Genomic DNA, 7225 nt, shown 5'->3' with positions numbered 1-7225 from the left:
TAAATAATCTCCACACCCAACATGAGGCTCAAACTCACAACCCCGAGATCAAGAGTCATATGCCTTGATGACTAAGCCAGCCCAGCGCCTCAGTGCTAACTTCTTTTTTTTCTTTTTTCTTTTTTTTAAGATTTTATTTATTTGTCTCAGAGAGAGAGAGCACAAGCAGGTGAGGGCTGGCAGAGGGAGAAGCAGGCTTCCCGCTGAGCAAGAAGCCAAGGGAACTGGATCCCAGGACTCTGGGATCATGACCTGAGCCAAAGGCATACGCTTAACTGACTGAGCCACCCAGGCATCCCCTAGTGCTAACTTCTTAACTTGAAATTACAGATTAATACTTAATTTTAATTATTAATATAATCATACTTTTGCCAAATGCACTTTTCAAAGTAAAAAATTCATGAGGTTACTTTCACCTATACTTTCTAGCTACCCATCATCAGCCTGTTTATTAATCGCTTTATTAAATAGTTTAAGAATAGGTGTTTCCTACAACCTTCCTTCCTATTATGTAATACTTTCATAAAGACTTATTCTTTAACTATAATATTTACTATTTCGGTGATTAAAAGTCATGGCCTTAACAAACTTGTTTCAGTCACTTCCTGATAATTAGTCAAAACACAATAATAATTTTCAGGCTAATGCAATGACTCTTAAATTCTGTCATTAAAAAAAATTCAAAAACTCTTAATTTGCTGTTACAAAATTAAGACAAAAAAGTATTTACTTATTTTAGTTACATTCATTAATTTCATTCATTCATTGAAAAGCGCTATAGAACGGCTAAGGTTTACAAAAATCAGAGTGTGTGTTTTCTTTTTTTAAGATTGAGAAGGTCAAGAATCTTTCTATTTCGGGGGTGCCTGGGTGGCACAGCGGTTAAGCGTCTGCCTTCAGCTCAGGGCGTGATCCCGGCGTTATGGGATCGAGTCCCACATCAGGCTCCTCCGCTATGAGCCTGCTTCTTCCTCTCCCACTCCCCCTGCTTGTGTTCCCTCTCTCGCTGGCTGTCTCTATCTCTGTCGAATAAATAAATAAAATCTTAAAAAAAAAAAAAAGAATCTTTCTATTTCGGTTTCAGGCCCATAACAAAGAAAGAAGTACATGGAAGTTCCAATATATACTCCCCGGATCCTTGGCACAGTCTATCCTTTTGAAGAATCACACTCAACACAGAGTGTGTATAGAAAAGCAGTTTTATATAACGCCACAATATTTTCAAATGATTCACAATTCCCTGTAACTTTAAAACATTTCCTGTCCAAAGAAACAAATTAAATTTGCATGCACTCTTATTCCATTTACCGAATTAAACATTTTTAGATTTGACTTGTTAACTGAAATTAAGTCAGGGCTTGCTAGCATCCTCCATATTGTGGCATCTGGACCATCAGAATGACTTTAGTGGAATCTGTTTGACTACATCTTCCTTAAAAAACAAGTTGAACTTCCTGTGCTCTTTGGATCAAGTGCCCACATAACGAAAAGTATAAAACCCAAACCTCCTATTTATTCAGAGTTTAAAATCTTCCTACTGGTATTAGGCTTGGACAGTAATATCCAAACACTCATTTTAATTTATGATTTTCACTTATAAGCTTATAACCCAAGCTTTAGCATTGGGTTAAAAACATTCCTGAACAATGTGGATCAAATGTTAAAAACAAACAGAAAAACAAATAGACCTCAGGCTATTCAAGTAAAGGCAAAGCAACAATGCAGTGTTTTCACTGATTAGAATTTCTTTGCACACACCAGTCCTACAAAGGAAAAACCTTAATCTTGAGTTCAAGGGACAAATATATTAGCAATATTGATGAAGGATAATTGGAAGGCAGGCAGGCAGGGACAAGACCCCCCCCCCCCCCCAACAGGAAACCACCCTGAAAAGGATTTTACACAGTCCTGGAAGGAGCCCTCCACCCTTTCCCACAAGATAGATAGGTGACAAAAATCTGATTGGATGACAGGTGCAGGGAGGGTTAATCAGATTGAAACAGCCTGCCCACAAGCCCATAAAAACCCCTAGATTTAGGGACGCCTGGGTAGCTCAGTTGGTTAAGCCTCTGCCTTTGGCTCAGGTCATGATGCCGGGGTCCTAGGATCGAGCTCCACATTGGGCTCCCTACTCAGCGGGGAGCCTGCTTCTCCCTCTCCCAATTGCCCCCTGTTTGTGCTCCTGTCAAATAAATAAATCTTTAAAAAAAGAAAAAAGAAAAAAGAAAAAACCCTAGACTTAGAAACTCCCATGGCAACCCCTCCATCCTTGGGAGCTTTGTACTATCACTTTGCTATCACTTAATAAACCTAGCTTGGCTGCCCACCTTTCCTGACCACCACTGTCTGGTCTACCTCTTCATTCTTCAAAGCAGTGTGACCAAGAACCACGGACACCGACAGAAAAAATCTGCCACAATATAATGAGAAAAAATCATGTTGGCAGCAAAGAAGTTCTGTTTTGCCTTGTTAGAGAACTTCGGTCCACATCTGACTTTACATAAATTATATTAGTAACGTGCATGGATCTAACAGGAAGATCAATTATCCAGTACAAGCCACCAGGTGGATTCAGGTTGAAAATAAGATCTCTGAAAAAGACAAGACTCACAGGAGCCTCCAGTTCAAAGTCAAATCATCAAGACCACTCCTCTTACCCTGGGATAACTCTGGATCTTTCTCCATCATCAAAGAAGGTTAGATGCAGAGATAAGCTGTTTCCAGTTCTTCAGGCATTTTAGTTAAGAACTCTAGCAGTCTATTTTGAATTCCTTTGCAACTTTTAGTGTAGCTACTCCCAACCCCTCCTAGAGGCAGTATCAATAGAATTTGGAAAATCAAAGCAATTCAAAAATTCAATGACCACAACCATGGCCACCAAATCAAAAGGTCCATTATTGCAAAGCCCTTTAATTTAGGAAGGTCCCCCCTAGAAGAGACCATGCATAAATTAAGTTTTCTATTGCATTTGGGATGTGAGGAGAAATGATGGTTGAAAGACCTCAATTGTTAGTTACTCTTGGAAGCAGTATACACTATTGTGTTCTGGGCCAGTTTTAAGTGTGAATACATAAATAAATTGCCTTGGTTGTAAAATTAACAAAACAACCAAACAATCAATAACTATTAAGTCTTCTTTGTCTCAAAAACACATCATATCACTGCAAGATTTCTCTTTGGTTATCAAAACTGGGTCTGAACCAGTAAGGCCAAGTGGTTTGGTCAATCTCACAAAGAAAGTGGAACTAGAATTGTTTAAAGCTATGCTCTCCCATGACGACGGCATGACTCAGAAGCTTAGATGAGGAAAAGCAAACTTGGAATTCTGACTTAACTCAGCCAACATACCTACTGGTAAAGAAGCATGTCTACACTGTCTCTATTGATGCCTTCTACCAAAAATTAGAGGAGGCAAACTTCACAAAGGCTTATACACGGCCCCATTAAAAAAAAGAAATTGAGGATAATTATGTTTATAAAATGAAGTAAATCCAAATAAATGAGTGCAGAAGATAAAATGAGTGCAGGGATGAGATCCTAAATGTATGACACACAGTCCTGTTCAACAGCTGGGACTCCGAAAGCATGTTACTTGGCGCAACCTGAGAACCTAGGAGTGAGTATGGGTACAGCACGAGTTTCCATGGAGGTGGTATTTTTCAACATTGGGCAAATGGCAATGCCTGCTCACACATCAGGGCTGCCTCCCTAGAACTTAGCACAACACCTTTGAAAATGGGGCTTCACTGTGAAGTTTTACATAACGTTTTTTTCATAATTCTGAAGTAGCTTCCAGAATGAATCCCAGTTACAATTTTGGAATGCAATATGACAATTAATTTGGGTACACATTGCAAGAGCTGCACCAAACACTTCATTACGTGTGTATACGCACATGCAGACACACAAACATCATTCCTCTCTGGGATTATAATTCACTAAGTAAATTTTGGAGCATAATATATTGTTGTACACATTACATCTGAAAAAAATAATAATTTCACTAAATAAAATAAATAATAAAGAGGAAGAGTGCAACAGGTTCTTGTTCTTACCTTGTGCTTAAGTTATAGGTTAAGTGTTTTTCCAGGCTGTGGGGGAAGGAAGGGAGAGCTAGGTTACATGGGATTCTTTCTAGCTCATGAAAGATAAATAGAAATTCCTAGGTTCCACCCTACTGACTCGATAAAATATAAGGTGCTCTGACTAGCCAGAAGCTCCTAATTTAAATTCCAGTTTATGCTTTGATCCAAAACAGCATGTCTTTGCAACATTCCTGCAGCGCTGGGAGAGTAGCATGGGCACAAGTGTCTCCTAAGGAACAGTCATTGGGCGCAGGGGTTTGAGAACACGAAGAGAAGGCGTGTTTTCCACCTGCTCCGCTAGAGACCTGTTGCCCCCAAAGGGGCAGCGAGTTCCCCACCAGCCTTGCGCAACTTGCTTTTGGCCCCCAACTCCTTCCTATTGGTAAAAGCTAGAGTTCTTTCAAACCTGGGTACCTCATCTCGTATTCCACACGGAAGGTATCCCAGGAGATGGTACGAAAAGCTATCTGTTTCTTATTCATTTTGAAGCAGCCGACCTAATACACGATTTAGACCGCAACCTCCCTCCCCTGCCCCCGTCCAGTACTAGGTAAGAAGATTGCACTGGCCCCAGCCCCAGCCGCAGCACCGGCCCCAGCCCCAGCCCGGCGCCGAACGGGCGCCCCCTGGTGGCCAGATGACCCATAAGCGCAGCAGCGCCTACGTTCACCCCGAGGCTCAAAAGACTTGGGCTTTGGGCGAGCTGCCCGGGCCCTGGAGGCCCGGTCGTCCCATGCCCTCAGCCCTGGGGACACGGCGGAGCGGGCCGACGCAGCCTCGTCCACCCGCACCGAGGGGTGGGGGGTGGGGGACGTAGGCCAGCACCCGGAAATAACGCATGCCACTTCCCCTGCCATCTCTTGTTCCAAACCCAGGGCGAGTGGGGAGAGCCCTAGAGAAACATGGAGAAGGCAGGACGAGAGCGCAGCGCGGCGGGGAGCGCGCCCGGGACATTCTAGAGCTAGAGCTCGAGGGAAGGCAGCGACTGCCAGGGCAGCTGCAAACGGATGTGAGCTGGAGCTGGACCCGGGGAATCAAGCACTATTTCGAGAACTCTAACCCCGCACGAGGGCAGGTGCTATTCGGGAGATTTGACCGTACTTCCCTGTAAAGTAAAAACATTCTGTAAATTATTAGAATCCAATATCAGGAGTGGGGGGGTAATTTCCCACCGTTGCTCCCACGTGCAAGCACGTTTCTTAGTAAATGAACGGCAGTCAGAGCAGTGCATATCTATGCATTTTCTATCTTTATATTTCTACTTTTTTAAGTGGGAAAATGCAGACCGCTTTCAAAGCGTACAATAGGAGCTTTTCGGAAATGTTCTAGGTGACAAGGGGGAGTCAGAAATGAAGGATGACTTCTGGTTAAGTGAAGGAAATCTGCAGTGAAACAGTGAGCCCCCTACCATTTCAGAAGCCGTCATGTCGACCTTGAGTTATCGTGTATGTGTTATTAACTAATTTTAAAAAGGCATAGACTGTAGAATTTCCTTCAGCTATTGAGTCAAACAAAATAGATCCTCAAAAAACCTCCATCTATAGCTAACTCTCCTTTAAAAAAAAATCTAATATTAAACTAAAAACTACAGAGCGACACAATCAAACGCAAATCTCGGTCAGAGCATAAAGTACTTGAAACCCGAATCTGCATTCCGTTCCTCTCGTACACGGCTCTGAGGTGGGGGAGGCGGTTTGTGCTGGTGCCTGGTGTATAATCGGGTTAATCCAGTAGACAAAGAATAAACCAATAGCCCTCCCACCTCACTTCCCGCTCCCCTTCCCCTCCCCCCTCTCCTCTCCCCGTCGCCCCCTCGAGGGGGAACAGAAAAGGGGAGAGGTGGGCTTGAAATGGATTCCGAATAAACTCTTAAAACCTACAACTTGTTTTAATGCTAACACTGCGTGGCCCGGATTAGTTTTCAATGTTCATTCCCTTTTCCCAATGGCAAGGAGAAAGTTCCATAAGTCAGTCCGAGCCTAAGGCTCGTCCTCATGGCCTCTGGGGAAACCTTAAGGTCAGTGTTTCCTTGAAACTAGATAAACTGACCCCGCCGTGCCCAGCCCGGCCCCGCGGGCGCCCCGCGTGACGGCGCCCGGGCGGCAGGACCGGCCCCGGGACGCGCGGGGCGGCGCGGTTGCCCTTTTGAATGCCTCCTGCGGCTCGGAGCGCTGGCGGGCGCTGAAGTGTGAGTGAATGTAGCCCCGCGGAGCCAATGAGCTGGGACCGGATGCGATATATCCTCTGGGACAACAACTGCTCTGTTCCGCCTCGGATCCACATGACGCCATTTACTGCTGCCGCGGCCGCCGCAGAGCTCCCTGCCTCCGGAAAGGCGAGGGCGCAGGCCAACGGCGAGCCCCCCCGGCCGGGCCCCAGACCCTCCTCCTCCTCCTCCTCCACCTCCTCCTCCGCACCCACCACCCCCGCCTCGGCCTCGCCGCCGCGCCTCCACAACGCCCAGTCTGCACCGCTGAGAGCCGCGCGGCGCAGCGCGAGCGGAGGAGAGGGGCCGGCGGAGCGCGCAGCGCCCAGGCCCCCGCGCCCGCCCGGCCCGGCCCGTGCCCCCGCGCCGCCTCCGCTGCGACGCGGCCGGGGCCGCACGACTTGGCCATCTGGCTTTAGATTTTCTCTAAGGCGGTTTTCTTTTTCTCCTTCGCTCGTCTACCAGGAAAAGAGACTAACCGTTGGCGCTTCGGCCTCCAGTTCATTGAGAAAAAGGAAATACTCCGCGTGCGTTTCTAGAAGGGGGGTCGCCCCCAGCCCCGAACCCCGGAGTGTTCATCGGCTGGGGACTTGGCTCCGGATTTTCCTCTCCTTTTTTCCTCCCGCCGATTGCTCGGAACTTGGACTGAAGCAGAGTTTGGAAAGAAGGGGCGAAAAGTTTGCATCGGGACTGGATTTTATTTGCACATCGCAGGAAGACGAGAATCCAACGGAGAGGGGTTGGTGCAAAGCCGCGATCACGGTGAGGCACGTTTGGCTCTTCCCCTCCTGGCGTCTTGGCCGGCGCGTTGTGGGCAACATGGAGTAGGTGCAGCAGGACCAGGAGTGGGGTCTGTCTCTCCTCAGGCCTCCCTTTCTCTAACCCCGCAGGTTCCCCGTGGGGATCCAGGGAGCTGCCTGTGGAGCTGCTTGCC

The 7225-nt window shown here is 46.5% G+C and overlaps 1 protein-coding gene across 1 annotated transcript in view; it reads left to right on the top strand.

Moving 5' to 3' along the window:
• Positions 1-6965: 6965 nt before the first annotated feature.
• The window catches only part of SPRY2 (sprouty RTK signaling antagonist 2), a 4731-nt gene continuing 4471 nt past the window's right edge, over positions 6966-7225 (top strand). Inside the window, exon 1 of the mRNA XM_008686667.2 lies at positions 6966-7053. The gene's annotated coding sequence lies outside the window, so the exon portion shown is untranslated. The remainder of the gene's footprint in view (positions 7054-7225) is intronic.

The sequence above is a fragment of the Ursus maritimus genome, unplaced genomic scaffold, assembly GCF_017311325.1.
Source record: "Ursus maritimus isolate PB19 unplaced genomic scaffold, ASM1731132v1 scaffold_10, whole genome shotgun sequence".
In the NCBI taxonomy this organism is placed as follows: Eukaryota; Metazoa; Chordata; class Mammalia; order Carnivora; family Ursidae; genus Ursus; species Ursus maritimus.
Note: the sequence above shows the minus strand (reverse complement) of the source record. Positions and strands in the feature narration are given on the sequence as shown.